This window comes from Lissotriton vulgaris, chromosome 2_1 (assembly GCF_964263255.1).
Source record: "Lissotriton vulgaris chromosome 2_1, aLisVul1.2, whole genome shotgun sequence".
NCBI classification, from domain to species: domain Eukaryota; kingdom Metazoa; phylum Chordata; class Amphibia; order Caudata; family Salamandridae; genus Lissotriton; species Lissotriton vulgaris.
In genome coordinates this window covers 1,668,043,080-1,668,067,923 of record NC_141687.1, presented here as the reverse complement: position 1 = coordinate 1,668,067,923, position 24,844 = coordinate 1,668,043,080, and the positions used below count along the sequence as shown (strand labels likewise).

General features: G+C 50.0%; 1 protein-coding gene across 2 annotated transcripts in view; it reads right to left on the bottom strand.

Moving 5' to 3' along the window:
* Positions 1–4,522: 4,522 nt before the first annotated feature.
* LOC147733052 (uromodulin-like) overlaps positions 4,523–24,844 on the bottom strand; it is a 195,197-nt gene continuing 174,875 nt past the window's right edge. For both annotated transcript variants that reach the window (XM_086957618.1, XM_086957619.1), the window contains exon 9: positions 4,523–5,137. The gene's annotated coding sequence lies outside the window, so the exon portion shown is untranslated. The remainder of the gene's footprint in view (positions 5,138–24,844) is intronic.

The window sequence follows — 24,844 nt, the reverse complement described above, 5'->3', positions numbered from 1 at the left end:
GGTGGGCTTCAAGAATTGTGCCTGATTTAGAGTTCGATGGAGGGGTTACTCTGTCACAAATATGAAGGATTTCTCGTCCACCATTTTACAACCAAATTATATCCAATGGCATTTGTAATACTGCGGATGGGGTACTGTTACGTTTGTAACAGAGTAACACATCCACTAAGCTCTAAAGCAGGCCCTATGTCTTACACAACGTGTCTCCATCACTCTGTGTCCCATCATCCCACCCCCTTGTTTCTGTCAATTCTTTCCCTCCCTCTCTCTCCCCCAGTGCGTGGACGAGCTGTCCATTATGCCTATGGTATTTCATAGAAGGTTACATTGACCCAATACCATTCCCATTAGGTTTTGAAAATGCACTCCAAGAACGAACCCTACACACCTCGTCTCTGTCTTTCGGTCTCACAACATTACTTTCCTGCATTTGGTTCATCCTCGCCACACTTCATCGCCCCCTTACCTCATCGCAAAACACCTTCTAGAAAACAGCTAATGAGCAGTGCTAGATACTGAATCAAATCTACGTACGTGACTCGTACTATGCATAGAAATTACGGTGATTTCTTCCAGAACCTACCGGAGTGCACTCACAGCAGTAATAATGACTATCTCCATCATAAATCAGCGCTGAGCTATTTATCTAAGGCAAAGAAAACATATTGAAAAAGTGAATAAATATATTTACAGGTACATATGTAGAAGTCAAGCCCTCTCTATGATCTGGTTCCAAGGTGGGCGTCAGGGCAAGTCCAAGTAGTCGTACTATTTCAGAAAAAAATCCAATAAGCCGGATTCATTGTGATAGTTATTTTTTATAGGTTTTGTCATTCATAAAACGACATCTGAGTTGGTGTGCAAAGAAGTGACAGACAGCCAACACGTGTTTCGCCCCATTAGGTGGCCATCCAGCTTGGGGCTTCCTCAGGGCTGTACATTTAAACACGATGATTTATATAAGGGTGCAGTACCTCATGATAGAGGCATACAACAGGAAGAAGGTGGATCCAAAGGTAGAGTCAAAAGAGAGCATCATCATGGGTATAAAGTGCAAATAACAATGACATTATCAAACAAAAACCGAGACAGTGAAGAGCAAGAAGCTCAATAAAACACAATAAAGCAGTGACATTGTGGCGTGTGCCATGACGGATTGAAGAATCAAATTCAAAGGTCCAGTCCGGATTGGAGAAATAAATGAAATGTGGCATGATTAGTTGACGGGAAGCACGATTGTCCAACCGATAAGATCCCTATTTAAGAATGCACTTATTGGTCCGTTATGGAGAAAGCGTCGCCCTGTTCCTTAACAAGGCTAGCTTACTAGTGGGAAGTGGGTGAGTGGGAGTATCTTTTGAGGGTGCTTATGTGCTGCTATAATGTCGCGCCATTGCTGAGTGCCAGTGATGGGGTGTAAGAAGGACAATGCGTGCGCGCCTCGTAGGGCTAAATGAGCATACAGTTCTTACCGTAGTTATGTATCAAAAAGACTTGGGTCTATGCCCTGGCCTGGTAAAAAAAAGGCACAATTGAGGTTTGAGCTACTGTCTGACTCCAGGGACCTCTGGTACTCGCCTACAGCCTGCTACAGAAAGGACTTGCCTCTGGCTCGAGGGACCTCTAATTCCAGCCTATGGTCAGTCAACCTGCTACATAATTTGAGTTGCAGGGCCTCTCTCAGCCTACGGTACTGCAGTCTGCCACAGAAAGGACTTGCGTCTAGCTCAAGGGACCTCTAGTAACATCATAAATAGGGCTCCCGGTTTTCTGTTTAAACCGATTTTTACATATAAATACAGGTGGATTTTTTTTTCCTTTGTCTGCATTTATAAATAGACACAGAAATGTGTGCGATGGGTCTATCCATGTCTGAGGTGCACAGGGACTGCAGAAAGACATTTAAAATCGTTGCCAGAATCTCCTGCACACTATTCTCCCATCCACATCACCCTGAGCACTACCCTGCTGAGCGAGGCTGATTTGTTTCCAGTGCGCCTCTACCGCCCTGAGAGCAGCAGGCCAGGCGCGCTTATCAGCTTTTATGAATACACACTCTGCTGCTTAGGATGGAATTAGCTGGCTCTTTCACTGGACTCAGTGCCTGTGTGGCTCGCTAGAAAGGAAAAGGATGGAGCACCATGGGTAAGTGGGGTAGGGACCCCAGGACAAGTCGAGTGCAAGAGGCACAGAGCGATACCAGGAGGGTCATCATTATGTCAGAGGAGGTAGATGGTGACCTCTCAGTATCTTTACTATTCTTGTTTGGGGGAAGTTTTCAAGGAGTGCAAAGGTCATTATTATATGACCTCAAGTGACTGTGCCAACATTGATAACGCTGTCCTGACCCACTCAAAAATTGTTTAAGTAGTAGGGGTTATCTGCAACTCCTCTCTAGTATCACCACAAAAAAATCCTTTCTGGTCTTGAGTCCTACGCAGTGTCGTCCCTCTACTGGAGTTCTTAACAACTTCACACTGTTGCCAATAAGGGACGGCTTAAGGGCATAGGCAAGTAGGGCTCTCTCATTAGGTCAAGACCATTAGACTGGGCCTTCATGGGCAGCACTCTTATTTATCTTGAAGTGAGTAACCAGGCCCAAATATTGGCATCAGCTCACCATCCTGTAATCCTGTGCAAATCACTTGATTTATCTGTGCCTGTAAAATTTAGAGTGATCTTGTGTAATCAGACTTGCGCTCATGTCAAGTGCTTCAATGCCTTTGGTGCAAGCAATACAAAACAGGCAAAGATGCACAATGATGTAAAACCTCAACTTTATTTTCTTTGAGAAAAAACCCTCCCCAAGCAAAAGGTAACCATTCAAGATGAACATGATGAACATGGAGAAATGAGATGAATTAAAGTACAATTTGAGTCTCAGTGTTGACATACCCATCCCGTGATTCTGGGCAAATCACTTAGGGGCAGATTTACAATAACTGGCGCATCCCCAGGGATCCGCCAGTTATTGTGCGCCGCATTTACAATGCAGCGCACCATGGGGCAAAAACGGCACAGATGCGTGACGCATCTGTGCCATAAAGGCGGAGCATTGCTGGATTTGCGTCGCAAGCGCAACGCAGCTCCAGCAAGGCTTGGGGGTGCCCTATCTGTCCAATGCTGGGTCAAGCCTTACGCCTGCTTCAAGCAGGCGCAGCGTTTTGATGCAGCATTGGCCTAAAAGTGACTGAGTGAATTCTTGTACATTTCACTCAGCCACTTTTAGGAGGCATTCCTGAGAAGGAACGCGCCCCCCCCCTGTGCCAGAGCGCCTCCTTATGGCGCAGGGCTTTACAACGTGACACATCTCCCAGATGCGTCACGTTGTAAATACCCCGCACCATGGCGCATCTTTTGCGCTGCCGCTGTGTCACAAAAGTGACGCCACTGCAGTGTAAAAGAGGCGCAAGGGGGTTGTAAATCTGCCATTAAAGTTAAATGCTGACGCGTCATGTGATCAAGCTCCGCTTGCGGAGCGAAACGCGTCAAGGAGGGCACTTGCTCTTTCACTTTGCTGTGAATAAACATGGATTGCTTGCACCCGAACTAATGATGTGGCTTCTTTGGTGTTTCTGCACGTACTAAACACCCTTTTTGGAGTGGAGGTCTACGCCTGCTGTAACCGCTACTCTTGGCGGTCAGGACTTGTTGTTCATATATATATATATATATATATATATATACCTATAACAACCGAGTTCAAGTGTGCATTGTCTATTTAAATAAATATGGAAAAATACTAGCTGCAGCTTCTTCTTTTGCTTGCAACAAAAATAAATGTGGATAAATACAGAAAAAATTACCCAAAAAGAAATATGGATAAATACAGACGAAATTGTTAAAAAAAAAATAACATAAAACCAGGAGCCCTAATCATAATGTACTGCAGTCTGCTAAAGAAAGGGCCTGTGTTTGGCTTCAGGGACCTCTAGTACCAGCCTATGGTACTGCTGACTGCATCAGGAAAGGGCCAACTGCAGCTTGTCAAAACATTTGACTTAGGGGTTTCTTGTGTATTTTCTGTGTATTTAAATATCATGTCTTAGTCAGGTAAAGAGCCCAGCGTGCAAGATTAAGCATTGCCAAAGTCAAGTGGTGTGGCTAGTATTTCAGGTTATAAGCCAGGTCTTTTTGTTTTAGCAGTGCTTATTTAAAAACAAAAAAGACCTCTTGGCTTTGACAATACTTGTTGAATGTATTTTAAAAACAATAACTCAGTAGTCTTGAAGACAAACACAGTGTACCAACTTCTAACTTTATTTTCAGTTAGTTAAATAAAGTGAATTGACTGAGTTTTGGGATGCCATTTTACAATGAGATGAAAAGTTGGAAATACCAGGGGAAGTTCTATATTCCATGCATTGATAAAGTAAGATTTTTTACACATTCCTGCAGAGTATTTTTTTAAGTAATCCACTAAGATCAAAGGATCGGAACATACAACCCTCTTCCCCCCACAGACGCACACCAAAAGTAATCAGCACATTTGAAGTAATCAGCACTCGTGTAAAACAATCAATACTGTTGATGGATTTAGTTTTAATCACAGAATCAATTGGTTAAAATTTACATTTGCATAAATGTACTTATTTGATTTTTGGTCTTTTGACAATCAAATCGATGAGAAATTGCCTAGTTGGCTATTACTAGTCTGGCGAAATTGCCCATTGGCTACTCTATAAAAAAAAACATGAACATTCACAAATCAAGTAGAGCCTTTGCCTTTTTTTTAACTAACGATATCATAAAGGCTGATTATGCTAAACGGGAAAGGAGCATCTACACTGCAGGGTGCACACCATAGGAGGATGTGTAGGTGCACGCCTCGGTGTTCCTAACGTGTGTGTGAAATGCAGAGTTAGCCTGCACCCTCCACACAAGTGGAGAGAGTGATTGGGATAAGAGGGGGTTTGGATAACAGACTCAGGGTGAAAAAGGTCCCTGAGTGAAAGCAGAAAGGCCCTGTCCCTGTGTAGTGCAGATTACAAGAGTGAGTCAAAATGGTCCTAGACAGTCGGAAAGAAGTCCTGTGATCTCTGGTTGGCACAAGAGATTCTCTTGAATTCGTTCACCACGCCATCATCCGTAGAACCATGGGCAGTCAACGAGAAGAACCCGCACCAGAGCTGGACGCCTGCAACAGAGGAGACATGCAAGACACTAGTGAGGTACGTAGCAGCGGGTAGTAGAGGGCAGGTATCACAACTGAACTTTTCTACAGGCTCCTGTGGGTCTCAGGAAACTGAACCCACTCAGTATTATATCAAGTATTGTGGGAGCAACGGGCAAGACATTCTTTGGGGGCCTCCGGTCGGAAAAGTTTTGAATTTTGTCACCAATGTTCTCCTAATTCAAGCCCACGATGCCAACAATACTAAATGATATGTTTGTTTAACATTTGTTTAAATATATCTTGTCTGGGGACCCCCAAAATCCTTACGATGACACTAGGTAGAGAGAGAAAGAGTCAGAAGTAAAGATAGATAAGTTTAGATAAAAAAAAATAGAATAGGCAGATATCAAATAGAGAACAAGTTCACCTATTCAGGGAGCCCCTTCGGAGGTGGGGACCCTGGGCAATTGCCCACTTTGCCCACGCTTTAAAATGTCTCTGAATACCCACGAAATACCAGTCTTAATTCATAAATTTAAGGAGACAGCTTTGTTCAGCACTTAAACTGGTACACAGGCCTAACAAAAACTCAACCTATAAGTGCATGTCTGGATTCCTTGAGAAGTGTGCAAAATACTTTATTCATGAATCGTAAATGCCTATCAATGAGCTGATCAGAGTGGTTGCTTTTTAGTACAGGTTGAACCTAACCTTTGTCAGAAGCAGTTATCACTTCATCACAGAGGGATACTGTTTGGGACAAGAAGGTCAATTCACAAAGATAAATATACACATGTATACTTACTCCTACGCGTAGGTGTATCGCTACTCTTTTTGCTATTCAGCATAACAAATGTAGACCTACCTCTAAATGTAGACTTACCTGTCTCCACCTCCTCAGATCAGCAGGTGGAGCCTCCTACAATAGGCTTTATGAGTACCAAAGTTACTACCAGTAACTATGCACACATAGGTGGAGATCCCCACAATTGCGGTGAAGATCTCCCTATGGGAAAGTATAGGGATAATTATTAAAGCATATCAGATTTTAGAAAATACTACAAATATTTTAAGATAAATTAACTTTTAACCTAGAAGTAATAAAATAAAATGGGATTAAATAATTGATTAATTCAAATTATAAGTAATAAAAGGTAAACAATTATTTTTAAAAACACCTTCACTAATATATATTATTTATTTTATTTAATAAAAGCTGTCAAAAATGGATGTTAAGTAAACTTTTATTTTTATGAGTTTAAAAGTTTTATTTAATTTTTTATACGAAGTATTTTTACATTTTAGAATTAAATAATTAAAAAATACATGTAATTTTTATTATACAAATACATATACAAATTAAATACAAATGCTGAAATAATGAAATGTATTTAACATTAATGTCTATGGAGTGTTATTTTATTTCTCTGCCTCAGTTGTTTTTTATGGTAGTGTGTTGCAGTCAATATGAGGGGCCATTTGTGGAGCTTGACTTAGTCCAAGGCTGGGTACATCTGTACGTTTTTACAGCTTTAAGGCTGTAGTAAGTTTAAGACTGTAGTTTGTGAATAGCAATGGCCTTAATCTTGTGTGGGTGTGTTACTACCTAACCCCATCTTTAAATGATCATAAACCCCTTCCATTTAGTAGAAAGTATTCCTCATTTTTGAGTCACTTCTTTTCCATTCCACATTCATTACTATTAGGTACTCGAACTTGCGCGGAGATCTCCGTCTCCGTGGCAGATATCTCTGTACAGAAGAGGTACGAGAGGCAGAGGTCTCCGGCTGTAGGTTTGTGAATAGCATCTTGTAGAATGTGACTAGCACTGTTTTAGTACTTCTTTACATACTACAAAATGCAGTTTGTGAATAGGATGCCATTATGAACCGAGTAGGAGGCATTTTTAGGCATGGTCTATAGACAGCTTTAGCTGTTTATCTTCTGCTGTGTGCCATGATTTTATAACAGAAATAATAAATATAGACATACGTAAAAATAATAATACATATTGGAGATTTGGGCCCGGCTCCTTCAGCGATTACTCAATTGGAGTGTCATTCAAATGTTGTTTCAGCCCACAGAAGAGCATAGGCACAGACCTGCTCCCTTCCGCCATTGGTTCTTTTTGCATTGCCAGTCTCATTTTGGATGATTTCCACTGGACTGCAATGGCAGTCATATTGAGTGACAGCAATTTTGGCATTTTTCCTCTTTGTGTCTGAATCCACGTTGGTAAGGGGAGAAGCTAATGAGTCCTTGTCCACCGCCACCACAGCAAACTCGCGCAAGCCCTAGGAGCTGTTGTGCTCAGTGTGCGGTTGAGACCAGAGACAACAGCGCTGCTGCCGTACAGGGGAATGAACTGCAGGGAAGGTGTTGTCTCTGAAGCGTACTCAAGCACAAAGCATCACTCACGCTGTTCTTTGATCACTAGATAAATGCAGAAAGTGAACCACACCACTTTAAGATTGTGGTGGCGCGTGAGCGAGTGAGCTGTGCAGCAACGTGGGCCCGGCACTACATCACACTGTATCCGGTGCATGGGCATGCTGGGCAGTTGCCCGAGGGCCCTACAAGCATAGGGGCCCTGTGCAGACCAAAATTTAACACTCATTTTCAGTTAAACATTTCTATTCCTGTGAGTGGTTGTGTAGGCAGGGCCCAGTGCACTGCTTTGCCTGGGGGCCTATAATGCTGTTAAGATGGCCCTGACTGTATCACCAGATTAGTAGGAAATGCCTTGCTATAATTATTATAGCACTCATGTCCCACTGGAGAAACAGGAGATTACCTTTCTTGTTCTTATTGGTTGCAAGAAAAATCAGCCAGGGATCCAACATGGCGCTGAAATCCACCAACGTTATGCGAGGTGATTCTTGTGATGCATTACAGAGCCTCATGGGCAATAAAATGGAAATCTGAAATAATTTCAACATGGCGACTGAGGTTACTTGTGCATCCTTGTGAAGGATGGTTTCTGCATAACCAGTTCTAAGCACCCTGTATAGTAGCAATATGGAAAAGGTGCCCTTTTGTCTTTCTGGCTACAAGGAAATTCATTTAGAATTCATAATGGAGTCCATAATATGTGTGATGTGGGCCTAGAGACGCAGTGAAGTATTCGCTGCAATGGAAGGAATTCCGTCCTGATTCCAACATGGCGGCCAAATCTGGATGTGTGGTGCCCTGCATGTTGATACAGTTTAGCTATCAATGTGATGCTTTATAAACTAGTAACTTTCGTCCCTTGAAATAACACTGTTGTGTATGCCCATTGCCCTCGTACCATCTCCAGTACCGAGACCATCGGATGTGGCTTCTGGGCCTATATGGTGAATGGATGCACGTGAATTTGGGGTGTACTTCAGTTGGTATAGGATAAATTATGTTCAGTGCATGAATGTGGCAGTGATCTTGAATTTAAATATATACTCAATGAGAGTCCATATTTTGGAGCATGACGCAGGAAGCAACTGCTTTCTTGGTCTCTTGAGGGAGGCAGAGGACTTCAGGAGCTAAAGCCACAAGTCCCCCAACAAGCAGGCAGTATTATTTCACCAGATTCCACTAATGAACAGACATGGCCATTTTGCTTTAAATGGAATCGAGTCTGACCTTTGACACGTGATATTTCCACGTATATACTGGATTAATATTAAAGAGAGTTTATGTGAAATAAAATCTGGTGATCCATGGTCTCATGATACGTATACTATTGACTTGTTCTATGAATGTTGCAGGTCTCCACGAGTGAAGACTTTTTTCTCCATTACTGAACTGTTCTAAAAATCTTGTTAGTGAAAGGAACCTTTTTAAGTCTGGCTTGACAGAGCAGCTGTCTGTAAGACCTATAGCTGCCTGTGCTTTAAACTGTACATAGATTGGCCTGTGGCTCCACCCAGAGGAGTCTCACATAATGCCACTGGCTATTTGGTGTATCATTCCGCTTTCTAGGAAGGGCTTTCAATGGAATGCATGATGGACTATTTTAAACATCTCAAAGTGCATGACATCATCACACATTGCATTCTTTGTCTCATATATGCATTGTATACAGAAATAAGTAAGTCAAGTAAGCATAGGAACTACCTAACATCTGGTGGTCCTTTTCTGGGCGCCTAGATGCTCCTTGGAGCGATTGTCGCGCGTTATAAATGGGTATTTACATTACATTACATTACATTACATTACAAATACATCATTTTTGTGTTGTTGTTTTCACTGCAGTACACTTTTCTTAAAGGTTTCAGTCGGGATTCAAACTACAAACTACAAACCAGACCCAATGGCTTGGTCAGGCTTGCTATTTGTGGGTACTTTTTAAATTGGGAATTATTTATTGATTTATACAAGTGCTAACATTATGGCCCTAATTGCATAATCTTTTTTTTATTAAGAGCCACAACAAATAGGAAAAGAATGCAAGTGAATTAGGGTACAATCTTCTCCCTCTCAATATCACTAGTTTGTAGGACCGTGGAAGTAAGTAAGGACTCTGTATTTAAATAGAGCATGTAGATGTGGTTTGGTCATTGGTAGCAAAAACGGGAGCAAATGTACTTGATTAATTAGGTGAACTACTCTTATTAGGTTTTGACTACAGTCAGCATAAGCTGTCTGTTGGCCAGACCTATTACTTCCAATATACACAGAGTAGACTTTTGGTCAGCCCCTTGCACATGATTGGAGGGCGTTGTTTTCGGTGTGTTTTTCCCTGCTCTTCAATCAACACCTTTCCTCCCTAGTCTTGGGTTTGCCGTACCCAGGAGCCTTTGGGTCTCACAGTGCTGTGATTGGTTGACTTGTATGCTTCCACTGCTGACCCTGCTTGACCTTGCTTGCATTCAGGAAACTACTTGCTTCTTTTAGATTTCAACACCCCAAGAAGTGCCTATGTTTTTTTTTTACTCTATCCCCTTCTGTTCGTCCTCCCGCCCCCATTCTCCCAGGCATCCCCACAAGATCACAGGTTGCTTTCTCTGCACCCCTCATCTTTTATTAAATCTATTTGTGTAAAAATTATAGATCCTTTCTGTAATGCACTTTTGCACACACTTTTTTTTTTAATGTCCTGCTCCAAGATGTTTGAATAGTAAATTTCAAAATATGGCGCCCACTTTGCAATCTATGCACGTCATAATGCATGTTTGCACGTGGCATGATGCACATGCAAGCTTACATCGTGACGTGTGCATGCGCATGCAAAAGGACACATGTCAGCCTTTCTGGAATGGGTTTCCTTTCAAACACACGAATATTGTGCCTTGACTTTGAAAATGATTGTCAAGTAAACATTTTTTACAACTTGTGCCACAAAAAAGTGAGGAGCGTCACACAAAACTTGTTTAGTACGTTGTAGAACTTCCTTAAATGTCCTGTGCAAAATCCTGCCCACTTTTTAATGCACAGATCAAGTTATTTCCAGTTGTATAACAGCCATTCCACCAGAGAGAGCAAAAGGTGTACATCAGGGCCGGACTGGCCATAGTTGGCACTGGGTGTTTCCCTGGGAGGTTGGAAGGGTGGGGGCCAGTTGTGTTACTGGGGGCTGTTTTTGCAGCAGTGGGCGCCGGTTTTGTTACCTGGGGCCGGGTTGCACCGCCCCCCCCCCCCAGTAACAAAAGCAGCAGTGCTGGGGGCCGGTTTAGTTATGCAGCAGTGCTCCACACTTGCACCCTCGCCCCTCCCTGCCCCACCGACCCCCGCCTCCCAGGGGGAGGTCCGATAAAATTGCCAGAGCTGATTTGTGTTCTCAGTCTGGCCCTGGTTTATAACTGCGTAATATTCTAGATATAAGTGCAATTATGTGGCACCCTGCATTCCTGTGGTGCAGTTGCCTCTCATATGCACGCCTCAGGAGTAACAGTTAGCTGCCACTTGTAAGTACTGTAAGTACTGTGCCTTTTGTGGATTACACATGTGTTGCCACAGCTGCAAGCCCCCTTTGCAGCCCTCACACAGGCTGCTCTTCTCAGTGGAGGATGCTGGAGGTTGACATGCAAAATGATTCATTTTTTTTTTTTTTTTTTTTTAAATATATTTTTATTGCAGGAATCAGTAAATCAATACAGTAGCGACCAGCATTGTATTATGAACAACATATACAAAATAAGGCCTACCGACCCTCCTCCATAACGTTTGTACACAGCCAATTAGCCCATACCCCTGGGGTTGGGCGGCAAATGCAGCAGGGGTCAATAGAGTGCTGGAGCTGGTCCGGATAACACACTGTCCGTCATCTGCTTTTCTAAACAAACCCAAAACCCCCAAAATAAACCCCCCCCTCGGAACACCCATTAACTGTGAACCCCCCCTCCCCCCCCCCCCCACCATCAGCGCCAGGGAGCTCATCAACATAGGATCCACTGCTTGACCCACGGGGAAGGTAATAGTGCTGTCAATGCTAATGTTTATCGGGACTCGGGGCGAGTTGCTTCTTCACCTTCGGAGTCGCTGGGGGTACAATAATCCCTGAGGGCCTGCACCAGCGTTTCCCACTCTAACGCGGCCTCCTGCGCCTTCTCATTGCCCTGCCTCCAAGCCAGCTGGTATCTTAGCGCGCTCTCACCCGCCGCCCATTTCAAAAGCTCACTGTGCCATCTGCTGCCTGCAGGACCAGCTCGTGCCTTCCAGTTCCTGGTCACCTCTCGCTTAGCAAGTAGGAGCCCCAGGTCGATAAATTTACTGGAAATTTTATTCCGGGGGGTATGGGGGAACCAGTGCAAGAGCCCTACCGCCACCTCGAATGATAAGTGCCTCCCTGTCACCCCCTCCAGAGTCGTCGCTACCTCCTGCCAGTAGGACGTCAGTCCTGGACAGGCCCATAGCATGTGTAGGAGGTCCGCCTCCTGAGCCGGGCACCTAGGGCATTCCGCTGAAGCCGTGGCAAAATAACGCCTGATCTTAACCGGGGTCAGGTACGCTCTATGGAGAACATAATAGTGGACCAGTTGGAAACGGGCGCTACGTGTACCCTTCCAGGCACGCCTCACCAACTGGGCCCAGGTCGTCTCCGGGATCTCCCTACCAATGTCCTCTTCCCAGCGGGACTTCAATGTGGTGAGAGGAACCAACCCCTCGGTAATCAACCTGCCGTAGAGGCAAGTGACCGCCTTCACCGTGCCCGCTGACATCATTACGTACTGGCACACCTGAGACAATTGGGGTTCCTCTAGCCCGTTCTGCCAGTGCGCCTGGATCGCTCGCACAATGGCCGAGTGCAGCAGAAAGTCGCCCCGGGGGATCCCGAAGCGGTCAATGAGATCATGAAAGGACAGGAGCGCTCCGTCCTCGTACAGGTCCCCGACGAGCTGTAAACCGGAATCCTCCCAGTCCGCCAATCGTGACCAATCCCCTCCGTGTGGGAGGGCCGTCAGCATCCCCAACGGTATTTCAGGCGCATATGGCGTCCGTAGGTGTCCTCTAGCGTGAGCCCGATTCCAACATAGTCGGATAGTCCGCTCCTCCATCGACAAGTCCCGTAGGACCAAGCGTTGTCGCAGCGCGATAAAGGAGAGGACGTGCCTGGCCATACCCGTCCCTCTACCGCCTTCCGGGCCTCTGAATTCCCTGGCTATCTCCTGGGTGTAGGTCTGGAGCTAGGCCGCCAGATAGTACTTCTCGAAGTCCGGCACAGCGAGCCCCCCCTCGTCCTTCGGCCTCATCAGGGTATTGAGGGCTACCCGCCGCCGGCCCGTTCCCCAAAGGAACCCGACCACCATAGAACGCAGGCGGCGAAACGTGGCCGGTGGGACCCAGATCGGCAAAGTTCGGAAGTAATACAATAGCCGGGGGAGCGCCACCATTTTGAGCAGGGCGATACGACCTGCCACTGAGAGCGGCAGCGTGGCCCAAAAGTCCATGCAACCTCGGAGTGCTCGCATGCAACGGGCAATGTTCCCATCCAGGAGGTCGGGTTGGTCGTGGTACACAAATACCCCAAGGTATTTAAAGCAGTCGGGCTCCCATCTGATCTCCTTACTTAGCGCAGGGGCGGGGGTACCCCTGCGCATCGGGAAGAGGCAGGTCTTAGACCAATTCACTTGGAGGCCTGAGACCGCTCCGAACTCCGTTAGCGCTACTTCCGCTCCCCGCAAAGCGTCGACCGGCTCCTCCAGGAAGAGCAACAGGTCGTCCGCATATAGCGAGACATAATGCGGGCCCGCCGCCGTCCACAGGCCCGTATAGTGGGCTCCCGAGCGAAGGCGCATCGCCAGTGGCTCCACCGCCAGCGCAAAAAGAAGCGGGGACAAGGAGCACCCCTGCCGCGTGCCACGCTCCACCGGATATCGCGATGAAATCAAAGGGCCCGATCTGACCCTGGCCGAAGCGGAAGCGTAGAGGACTGCAGTCCATTTGACAAACCCCTCCCCGAGGCCGAATCTCCGTAAAACCGTGCATAGGTAGTCCCACTCTAGGCTATCAAAAGCCTTCTCCAGGTCCACCGACAAGACTACCGGGGACGGGGCATCCACGAATGGTTCCCCAAGCAAGCGAAACAACCTTCGGATGTTCATGGTCGTATTCCGCCGTGGGATGAAACCGGCCTGGTCCTCATGCACTAGGGAACTCATATGTCCCAGCAGCCTCGAGGCCAAGATGCTGCTCAATATTTTGTAGTCCACCGTCAACATTGATAGGGGACGGTAGGACCCCGGGTCAGATGGGTCTCGGCCCGGTTTGAGGAGAGGAACCACCAACGCCTCACACATCGAGCCAGGGAGTCGACCCAACCTCTTCGCTTCCCTGTAGACCACCAGTAACCGAGGGGCCAAGAGGTCAGCGTAAGCTGCATAGAACTCCACCGGAAGGCCATCTAGTCCCGGGGTCTTGTTCCTCGCCATCCGTTTGATGGCCCCGCGGATCTCCCCCAAGTCGATATCAGAACCCAGGGTTTCCGCTACTTCCTGTCCTACTGTGCGGAGTTCCAGTGGGCTAAGATAGTTATCAATCCGGTCTGGGTCACGTGCGGAGCGACTGCGATATAAACTTTCGTAGTAATGCCGGAAGCAACTAAGAATCTCCGGTTGGGTGCATACCTCGGTCCCATCTGCCCTACGCATATTTGTCGTCGTCTGGGACTGGCGCGTAGGGTTGGCCAACCACGCCAGCAACGCACTCGACCTGTCTCCCTCCGCAATAGACCGGACCGTGTAGGCCTTATAATCAAAACAGCGGAGCCGTTCGACCTCCACCGCTACCTTCTCCCTCGCCTCTACCGTTTGTGTTTGCAATTCCGGGTGTCCGGGGCGGCTAACTTCAAGCTCGCGGAGTGCCCGGTCCGCTGTGTCTAAATCAGCCAGGATAACACGCCTCATGCCCACCTTCTTAGAGATACAGTAGCCCCTCACCACTACCTTAAAAGCGTCCCATTCGAACGCCCTAGTATTCGCGGAACCGCCGTTGGACGCAAAATAATCCGTGATTCTCTCCCCTAGGTCCGCCTTGAAGACACTGTCCTCGAGGATCTCGGGGCGCATCTTCCAGGTGGGTACTGCCGGCGTCCCGGGGAACCAACGAATGTCCAACAGGAGGGGGTTATGGTCCGAGATGGTCCGCGATAAGTACTCTGATCGGATCGCTGCCGAAACTAGTTCGGGCGAGCCAAGAAAGCCATCTAGCCTGACATGCAGCTCATGGAGGCTCGAGAAGTAAGAATAATCTCTAGACGCGGGGTGATGCGCCCTCCAAATATCCGTCAAACCCCAGCGGGTCTGCCAGTCTTGACGACCCTTAGCCGTACGCCGGACCGGGGAATCGGGGAGCGGGGGATGCGAGCGGTCTATGTCCACATCCACTACGGAGTTAAAGTCTCCCCCCAGCAGGAGGGGCCCGGCGAAAAAGTGGGCCAACGAGCCCGATAACCTGGAAAGGAAGGCAGTCTGGTCTACATTAGGAGCATACACACAACAAACGTTCAGGTCCCTCCCTCCTAGCGTGCCTGAGATGGCCACGAAACGCCCCTCTGGGTCCAACACCGTCCTCGTGACCTGGAAGGGGACTCCTGCCCTAATCCATATTAGCGCCCCCCTGGCATAAGCAGAGTACGCCGTGGAAAAGACCTGCCCTCGCCACCTACGCTGAAGCGCCGCCCCTTCCGCCTTGTTCAGATGCGTTTCCTGCAGCAGCGCCATTTGCACTCCCCTACGCACTAAATAAGCATGGACCTTGTGACGCCTGGACATAGTGTGAAGCCCCCTCACGTTCCAAGTAACACATTTCAAGTTAGCAACATCAGCCATTGTCCCAGAGTGTTCTTGCACAGTCTCCCCGTTCGGGTCCCCACAAAGAAAAAGCATCAATCCTCCCAGCGCTGATGGCGGCCATTTTCCCCAACCAAAACCAAACTACCCAAAAACCAACAAAGCCCCCCCCCCAACCACCCCAGAACAGGACCCAAACTACACCATCTAGATCCCATCCAAACCTCGGCGTATATCAACCCAAAACCCCCACTAGTCCTACGGTCGCCACCGTAGGAAGGCCTTATGGGCCAGGTGCGGGCTGGGCGGAGGCAGTGGGCCCTCGTCGCCCAGGCTACCAGGACTATAGCAAGCCCCCCCCGGTGTTAAAACCTTCCGGGGCAAGAGCAGAGGCCCCCCAACCCTCCCTCCTTCGTTGTCAGCAATAAAGGACGGCAACCGCCTCCCCCCTGCCGGGCCCCCACCCAAAACAGGGCAGCATACCCCGTTACCCTTGTCCGTCCAGAAGGTCCTCCACCGATTTCGGTGTGATCACCGGTGTATGGGTACTGTCTGCCACTGAATCCTCCGAGTCCGATGGTGCCCCCTGAGCACCCGGGTTTTCTTCCTCCTCCTCGATGGCTCCGTCTCTTGCTCCCGACAGTTCCGACAGAACTTCCAACACTCCCCTCCGTTCCGAAGATGTCTCCGCAGTCGAGGGCCCTCCCGTGCGGCCGCGGCGATTCCTGACCCTCTTGGATCGCCTCCTTTGTTCCGGCTCATCCGCCTGTTGGGTCGAGGCGCCAAAACCATCTTTCCCTGTCCGGTACAGTTCGAGCCAGTCACAGACCTCCTCCGGGGTGTCGAAGAACTGGGTTTTGTCGTCGACAATGACGCGGAGCTTTGCAGGAAATAGGAGTGAATATTGGATGCCCTCACTCCTGAGTTCGCGCTTAACCGCCAGGAAGGAGAACCGCTTGCGCTGCGTCTCGTAGGTGTAGTCAGGGAAGATGTTCACCTGACTGTTCGCAACTTGGAACGGGCCATTGTGCCTGGCGGCATTCAGGATCAAGTCTCTGTCCCGAAAATGTAGCAACCGCGCCACCACCGGCCTTGGGGTACGGCCCAGCTGTGGGGGCCGTGCTGGGACTCTGTGGGCCCGTTCTAGAGTGTAGAAGGAGGACAGACCCTCCGGGACCACCGTGTCTCGGAGCCAGGTCTCCAAGTATCGCACCATATCGCCATCCTCGATTTTTTCCGGCAGGCCCACCACTCGAATGTTATTTCTCCTGTTGCGGCCTTCCGCATCCTCCGCCCTCCGTTCGAGGGTCTCGATTCGGGATAAGGCATCCTTTATCGTCGCAGCCAGGGTTCTCTGCGCCGGTTCCAAAGTTTTCACCGTGCCCTCCACCTCCTTGACCCGGTCTGAGAGTTTACCATGGTCCGCCCTAAGGAGGCCCAGGCCCGTCGCCACCTGAGCAATGTCCTGTTGGAGGGCCGACCGCGTAGCCTCTATCGCCTCCAGTACACGGTCGAACTGTTGCTGCAGCGGTGCGCCACCAGGTCTTTTTGGGTCGCCATGCTCTTCCTTGTCCTGGGCTTCAGAGTCCGAGGTGGTCTGGTTGGATCCCTTGGCTCCTTTAGGTTTCCCCATGCTGCCAGGGGCTCTCCGTGAGGGTCCCGGAGTAGGCGTCTCCGTGTACAGGTGTCGATCACGACCTTCCCGGGAGTTCGTTCTCACTTCGGGTATGGGCGATCTCCTTCTCCAGAGCCTGTGGAGACTCCGCCGCTTCGGCTCACGCCACCGCCACGGCGTCCGAGGGCACCGATGAGGGGGCGGAGACAACCGTCGCCGGGTCGGGCAGGCCCGTTCACCCACTATAGCTCCGGGGTGAGGGCCACCAACTCCCTCGGTTGATCTGTGGCGCCAGAGTGTCGCGCCTCCCATGTAGTTGGACTGGCCAGGAGATCGTAGCTAGTTGCGGAGTCGCGATGCGGATCACCGCCTGGATCATAGGGCACCCGCACCCGGTGCCCTCTAGTGCGTGGGCACCCGCCCGGTCGTCTAATCGAGTATGAGCCCGTTGCAAAAGGTCCGAGCCTGTCAATGTCCAATGTCTAAAACAACCGAGGATGGTGACGCCGGGTGCCAGTCGACACCCGCGAGACCTCTTCAATTCAGTAATTTCGATCAAGGGGACAACGGGGTCCGGGCGCCATGTTGGGGCGCACTCCGCAGCTCCGCAAACTTCGGCATTTCTCCGGAGCAACCCTCGTCCAAACTTCACCAAGGCCCCCGGCAGGGTGTCGTCGCCTCGCTCAACCGAATGCGGGGTTTGGGGTGCCCCTCAGCCTCCGATGTTCAGGATAATCTCGGGCTCAGTCCCGGAGCCGAGCGCTCAGGCGACCATCGCCATCGGCGCCCAAGCCACGCCCTCATGCAAAATGATTCATGTTGGAATATTTGTCCTTGTGATTGCCGATGCCGGTAAAAATCCATGTTGTCTTCTTGGCTTAAATGGGCAGGAACATGTAATGTTTTGTCCTGGTTTAGTTATGCTTACCTCGGACTGCCTCTGTATCTCTTCAGAGAAGCTTCCTCTAAATGTTTGCACTCTCATGTCAATAGTCTTACTCTAATACATCACACGTGTACTGTGCCTCAGCAGTACACACCGCGAGGAAACCTTGCATTTTCACTGTCCATACTACAACTGCGGTGTGCTTGTTAGACACTTCACTGCAGCTGTCTATCCTGTGACTTTTCTGTGGGAAAGTGAGGGAAGCTTGTATTGCTACTGCCTATCCCGTGCATGCCCTGTTCGGAGTATAAGGCAAGGTTGCACAGCAACTGAACACGCTATAACTGCTCTCTGCATGATGGAAGCTTGTACTGCTGCTGCCCATCCTGTGCCTGTTCTGTGTGTGAGGGAGGGAAGCTTGCACTGCTGCTGCCCATCTTGTGCCTGTTCTGTGTGAGAGTGAGGGAAGCTTGCACTGATGCTGCCCATTCTGTGCCTGTTCTGTGTAAGAGTGAGGGAAGCTTGCACTGCTGCTGCCCATTTTGTGCCTGTTCTGTGTGAGGGTGAGGAAAGCTTGCACTGCTGCTTTCCATCCTGGACCTGTTCTGTGCGAGACTGAGGGAAGTTTACAACAGCTTCTGCCCATCCTATGCCTGTTTTGTGTGTGAGTGAGAGAAGATTGGACTGCTGCTGCCCTTGCTATGCCTGTTTTGTGAGAGAGTGGGGGAAGCTTGCACTGCTGCTTTCCATCCTGGACCTGTTCTGTGCGAGACTGAGGGAAGTTTACAACAGCTTCTGCCCATCCTGTGCCTGTTTTGTGTGTGAGTGAGAGAAGATTGGACTGCTGCTGCCCATGCTATGCCTGTTTTGTGCGAGAGTGGGGGAAGCTTGCACTGCTGCTGCTCATCCTGTGCCTGTTTTGTGCGTGAGGGAGGTAAGCTTGCACTGCTGCTGCCCATCTTGTGCCTGGTCTGTGCGAGAATGAGGGACGATAACACTGCTGCTGCCAACCTGTGCCTGTTCTGTGCGAGAGTGCTGGCCATCCTTTGCCTGTTCTGTGCGAGAGTGCTGCCCATCCTGTGCCTGTTATGTGCGGGTGAGGGAAGATTGCACTGCTGATGCCCATCCTGTGCCTGTTCTGTGTGAGAGTGCTGGTCATCCTTTGCCTGTTCTGTGCAAGAGTGCTGCCCATCCTGTACCTGTTATGTACGAGAGTGAGGGACGCTTGCACTGCCCATCCTGTGCCTGTTCTGTGCGAGTGAGGGAAGATTGCACTGCTACTGCACATCCTGTACCTGTTCTGTACAAGAGTGAGGGACGCTGCACAACCCATCCTGTGCCTGTTCTTTGCAAGAGTGAGGGAAGCTTGAACTGCTGCTGCCCATCCTGAGCCTGCTCTGTGCGGGAGTGAGGGAAGATTGCACTGCTGCTGCCTAGCCTGTGCCTGTTATGTGCGAGAGTGAGGGAAGAATGGACTGCTGCTGCCCATCCTGTGCCTGTTCTGTGCAAGAGTGCTGCCCAACCCGAGCCTGTTCTATGTGACAGAGCTGCCCATCCTGTGCCTGTTATGAGCGAGAGTGAGGGAAGATTGCACTGCTGCTGCCCATCATGTACCTGTTCTCTACGAGAGTGAGGGATGCTTGCACTGCCCATCCTATGCCTGTTCTGTGCTAGTGAGGGACGATTGCACTGCTGCTGTCCATCCTGTACCTGTTCTGTACGAGAGTGAGAGACGCTTGCACTGCTGCTGCCTAGCCTGTGCCTGTTATGTGCAAGAGTGAGGGAAGATTGCACTGCTGCTGCCCATCCTGTACCTGTTCTGTGCGAGGTGATGGAAGCTTGCACTGTCCATCCTGTGCCTGTTCTGTGCGAGAGTGAAGGAAGATAGCACTGCTGCTGCCCATCCTGTGCCTGTTCTGTGAGAGGTGATGGAAAGTTGCACTGTCCATCCTGTGCCTGTACAGTGCGAGAGTGAGGGAAGCTTGCACTGCTGCTGCCTAGCCTGTGCCTGTTCTGTGTGAGGTGATGGAAAGTTGCACTGCCCATCCTGTGCCTGTACAGTGCGAGAGTGAGGGAAGCTTCCACTTCTGCTGCCCATCCTGTGCCTGTTCTGTGCATCAGTGAGTGATGATTGTCTTGCTGCTGCCCATCCTGAGCCTACTCTGTGGTAATGTGAGGGAAGATTGAACTGCTGTTGCCCATTCTGTGCCTGTTCTGTGCGAGAGTTAGGGAAGACTACACTGCTGCTGACCATCCTGTGCCTGCTCTGTGGGAGAGTGAGGGATGATTGAACTGCTGCTGCCCATCCTACGCTTGTTCTGTTTGAGAGTAAGTAAAGCTTGCACTGCTGCTGCTCATCATGTGCCTCTTATGTGCGAGAGTGAAGGAAGCTTGCACTGCTGCTACCCATCCTGTGCCTGCTCTGTGCGAGAGTAAGTGAAATTTGCACTGCTGCTGCCCATCATGTGCCTCTTATGTGCGAAAGTGAGGGAAGACTGCACTGCTGGTGCCCATCCTGTGCCTGTTCTGCGCGAGTGAGGGAAGCTTGCACTGATGCTGCCCATTCTGTGCCTGTTCTGTGTAAGAGTGAGGGAAGCTTGCACTGCTGCTGCCCATCTTGTGCCTGATCTGTGGGAGAGTGAGGGAAGCTTGCTCTGCTGCTGCCCATCCTGTGCCTGTTGTGTGTGTGTGAGGGAGGGAAGCTTGCACTGCTGCTGCCCATCTTGTGCCTGTTCTGTGTGAGAGTGAGGGAAGCTTGCACTGCTGCTTTCCATCCTGGACCTGTTCTGTGCGAGACTGAGGGAAGTTTACAACAGCTTCTGCCCATCCTGTGCCTGTTTTGTGTGTGAGTGAGGGAAGATTGGACTGCTGCTGCCCATGCTATGCCTGTTTTGTGCGAGAGTGGGGGAAGCTTGCACTGCTGCTGCTCATCCTGTGCCTGTTTTGTGCGTGAGGGAGGTAAGCTTGCACTGCTGCTGCCCATCTTGTGCCTGGTCTGTGCGAGAATGAGGGACGATAACACTGCTGCTGCCAACCTGTGCCTGTTCTGTGCGAGAGTGCTGGCCATCCTTTGCCTGTTCTGTGCGAGAGTGCTGCCCATCCTGTGCCTGTTATGTGCGGGTGAGGGAAGATTGCACTGCTGATGCCCATCCTGTGCCTGTTCTGTGTGAGAGTGCTGGTCATCCTTTGCCTGTTCTGTGCAAGAGTGCTGCCCATCCTGTACCTGTTATGTACGAGAGTGAGGGACGCTTGCACTGCCCATCCTGTGCCTGTTCTGTGCGAGTGAGGGAAGATTGCACTGCTGCTGTACATCCTGTACCTGTTCTGTACAAGAGTGAGGGACGCTTGCACTACCCATCCTGTGCCTGTTCTTTGCAAGAGTGAGGGAAGCTTGAACTGCTGCTGCCCATCCTGTGCCTGCTCTGTGCGAGAGTGAGGGAAGATTGCACTGCTGCTGCCTAGCCTGTGCCTGTTATGTGCGAGAGTGAGGGAAGAATGGACTGCTGCTGCCCATCCTGTGCCTGTTCTGTGCAAGAGTGCTGCCCAACCTAAGCCTGTTCTATGTGACAGTGCTGCCCATCCTGTGCCTGTTATGAGCGAGAGTGAGGGAAGATTGCACTGCTGCTGCCCATCATGTACCTGTTCTCTACGAGAGTGAGGGATGCTTGCACTGCCCATCCTATGCCTGTTCTGTGCTAGTGAGGGACGATTGCACTGCTGCTGTCCATCCTGTACCTGTTCTGTACGAGAGTGAGAGACGCTTGCACTGCTGCTGCCTAGCCTGTGCCTGTTATGTGCAAGAGTGAGGGAAGATTGCACTGCTGCTGCCCATCCTGTACCTGTTCTGTGCAAGGTGATGGAAGCTTGCACTGTCCATCCTGTGCCTGTTCTGTGCGAGAGTGAGGGAAGATAGCACTGCTGCTGCCCATCCTGTGCCTGTTCAGTGAGAGGTGATGGAAAGTTGCACTGTCCATCCTGTGCCTGTACAGTACGAGAGTGAGGGAGGCTTGCACTGCTGCTGCCTAGCCTGTGCCTGTTCTGTGTGAGGTGATGGAAAGTTGCACTGCCCATCCTGTGCCTGTACAGTGCGAGAGTGAGGGAAGCTTCCACTTCTGCTGCCCATCCTGTGCCTGTTCTGTGCATCAGTGAGTGATGATTGTCTTGCTGCTGCCCATCCTGAGCCTACTCTGCGGTAATGTGAGGGAAGATTGAACTGCTGTTGCCCATTCTGTGCCTGTTCTGTGTGAGAGTGAGAGATTACACAGCTGCTGAGCATCCGGTGCCTGTTTTGTGCGAGATTGCTGCCCATTCTGTGCCTGTTCTGTGTTACACTCAGAGAAGATTGCACTGCTGCAGTCCATCCTGTATCTGTTCTGCACAGGAGTGAGGGAAGATTGCACCATTGCTACCCAGCCTATGCCTGTTCTGTATATGACTGAGGGACGATTTACTGCTACTGTCCATCCTCTACCTGTTCTGTGCGAGAGTGAGGGAAGATTGCACCATTGCTGCCCCGCCTGCGCCTGTTCTATATGTGATTGAGGGGAGATTGTACTGCTGCTGCCCATTCTGTGCCTGTTGTGTGCGAGCGAGAGTGAGGGAAGATTACACTGCTCCTACCCATCCTGTACCTATTCCGTGTGAGAGTGAGAGAAGATTGGGCTGCTGCCGCCCATCCTCTGCCTGGTCTGTGTGAGAGTAAGGGTAGCCTGCACTGCTACTGCATATTCTGTGCCTTTCTGTGCATCAATGAGGGATGATTGCACCATTGCTGCCCATCCTGTACCTGCTCTGTGCGAGAGTGAGGAACAATTGCACTGCTGCTGCCCATCCTATGCCTGTTATGTGCGAGAGCGAGAGAAGATTACACTGCCGCTGCACATCATGTACCTGTTCTGTGCAAGAGTGAGGGAAAATTAACTGCTGATGACCATCCTGTGCAAGAGTGCTGCCCATCCTGTGCCTGTTCTGTACGAGAGTGAGGGAAAATTGCACCATTACAGCCCATCCTGTGCCTGTTCTCTGTGTGAGTGAGGATAGATTGTATTGTGCTGCCTATACTGTGCCTGTTGCATGCAAGAGTGAGGGAAAATTGCACTGCTGCTGCCCATCCTGTGGCTATTCTGTGCAAGAGTGTTTGCCATCTTGTGCCTGTTCTGTGTGAGAGTGCTGGCCATCCAGAATCTGTTCTGTGTGTGAGTGAGGGAAGATTGCTCTGCTGCCGCCCATCCTCTGCCTGTTCTATGCGAGAGTGAGGGAATATTGCACCATTGCTGTACATCCTGTGCCTGGTCTGTCCATCAATTAGGGATGATTGCACTGCTGTTGCCAATCCTGTGCCCGTTATGTGCGAGGGTGAGGGATGATTGCACTGCTGTTGCCCATCCTGTGCCTGTTCTGTGCGAGACTCAGGGAAGAATGCACTGCTCCTGCCCATCCTGTGCCTGTTCTGTGCGAGACTCAGGGAAGATTGGACTGCTGCTGCCCATCTTGTGCCTGTTCTGTGCGAGACTCAGGGAAGATCGCACTGCTCCTGCCCATCCTGTACCTGTTCTGTGCACGAGTGAGGGATGATTGCACTGCTGCTGCCCATCCTGTGCCTGTTCCGTGTGGGAGTGGGGGGAGATTGTACTGCTGTTGTCCATCCTGAGCCTGTTGTGTGCGTGAGTGATGGAAGATTGCACTACTAAAGCCTATCCTGTGCCTTTTTCATTGCTGCTGCCCATCCTGTGCCTGTTCTGTGTGAGAGCGAGGGAAGTTTGCACTGCTGATGCCCATCCTGTACCTGTTATGTACGAGAGTGAGGGACGCTTGCACTGCCCATCCTGTGCCTGTTCTGTGCGAGTGAGGGAAGATTGCACTGCTGCTGTACATCCTGTACCTGTTCTGTACAAGAGTGAGGGACACTTGCACTACCCATCCTGTGCCTGTTCTTTGCAAGAGTGAGGGAAGCTTGAACTGCTGCTGCCCATCCTGTGCCTGCTCTGTGCGAGAGTGAGGGAAGATTGCACTGCTGCTGCCTAGCCTGTGCCTGTTATGTGCGAGAGTGAGGGAAGAATGGACTGCTGCTGCCCATCCTGTGCCTGTTCTGTGCAAGAGTGCTGCCCAACCTAAGCCTGTTCTATGTGACAGTGCTGCCCATCCTGTGCCTGTTATGAGCGAGAGTGAGGGAAGATTGCACTGCTGCTGCCCATCATGTACCTGTTCTCTACGAGAGTGAGGGATGCTTGCACTGCCCATCCTATGCCTGTTCTGTGCTAGTGAGGGACGATTGCACTGCTGCTGTCCATCCTGTACCTGTTCTGTACGAGAGTGAGAGACGCTTGCACTGCTGCTGCCTAGCCTGTGCCTGTTATGTGCAAGAGTGAGGGAAGATTGCACTGCTGCTGCCCATCCTGTACCTGTTCTGTGCAAGGTGATGGAAGCTTGCACTGTCCATCCTGTGCCTGTTCTGTGCGAGAGTGAGGGAAGATAGCACTGCTGCTGCCCATCCTGTGCCTGTTCAGTGAGAGGTGATGGAAAGTTGCACTGTCCATCCTGTGCCTGTACAGTACGAGAGTGAGGGAGGCTTGCACTGCTGCTGCCTAGCCTGTGCCTGTTCTGTGTGAGGTGATGGAAAGTTGCACTGCCCATCCTGTGCCTGTACAGTGCGAGAGTGAGGGAAGCTTCCACTTCTGCTGCCCATCCTGTGCCTGTTCTGTGCATCAGTGAGTGATGATTGTCTTGCTGCTGCCCATCCTGAGCCTACTCTGCGGTAATGTGAGGGAAGATTGAACTGCTGTTGCCCATTCTGTGCCTGTTCTGTGTGAGAGTGAGAGATTACACAGCTGCTGAGCATCCGGTGCCTGTTTTGTGCGAGATTGCTGCCCATTCTGTGCCTGTTCTGTGTTACACTCAGAGAAGATTGCACTGCTGCAGTCCATCCTGTATCTGTTCTGCACAGGAGTGAGGGAAGATTGCACCATTGCTACCCAGCCTATGCCTGTTCTGTATATGACTGAGGGACGATTTACTGCTACTGT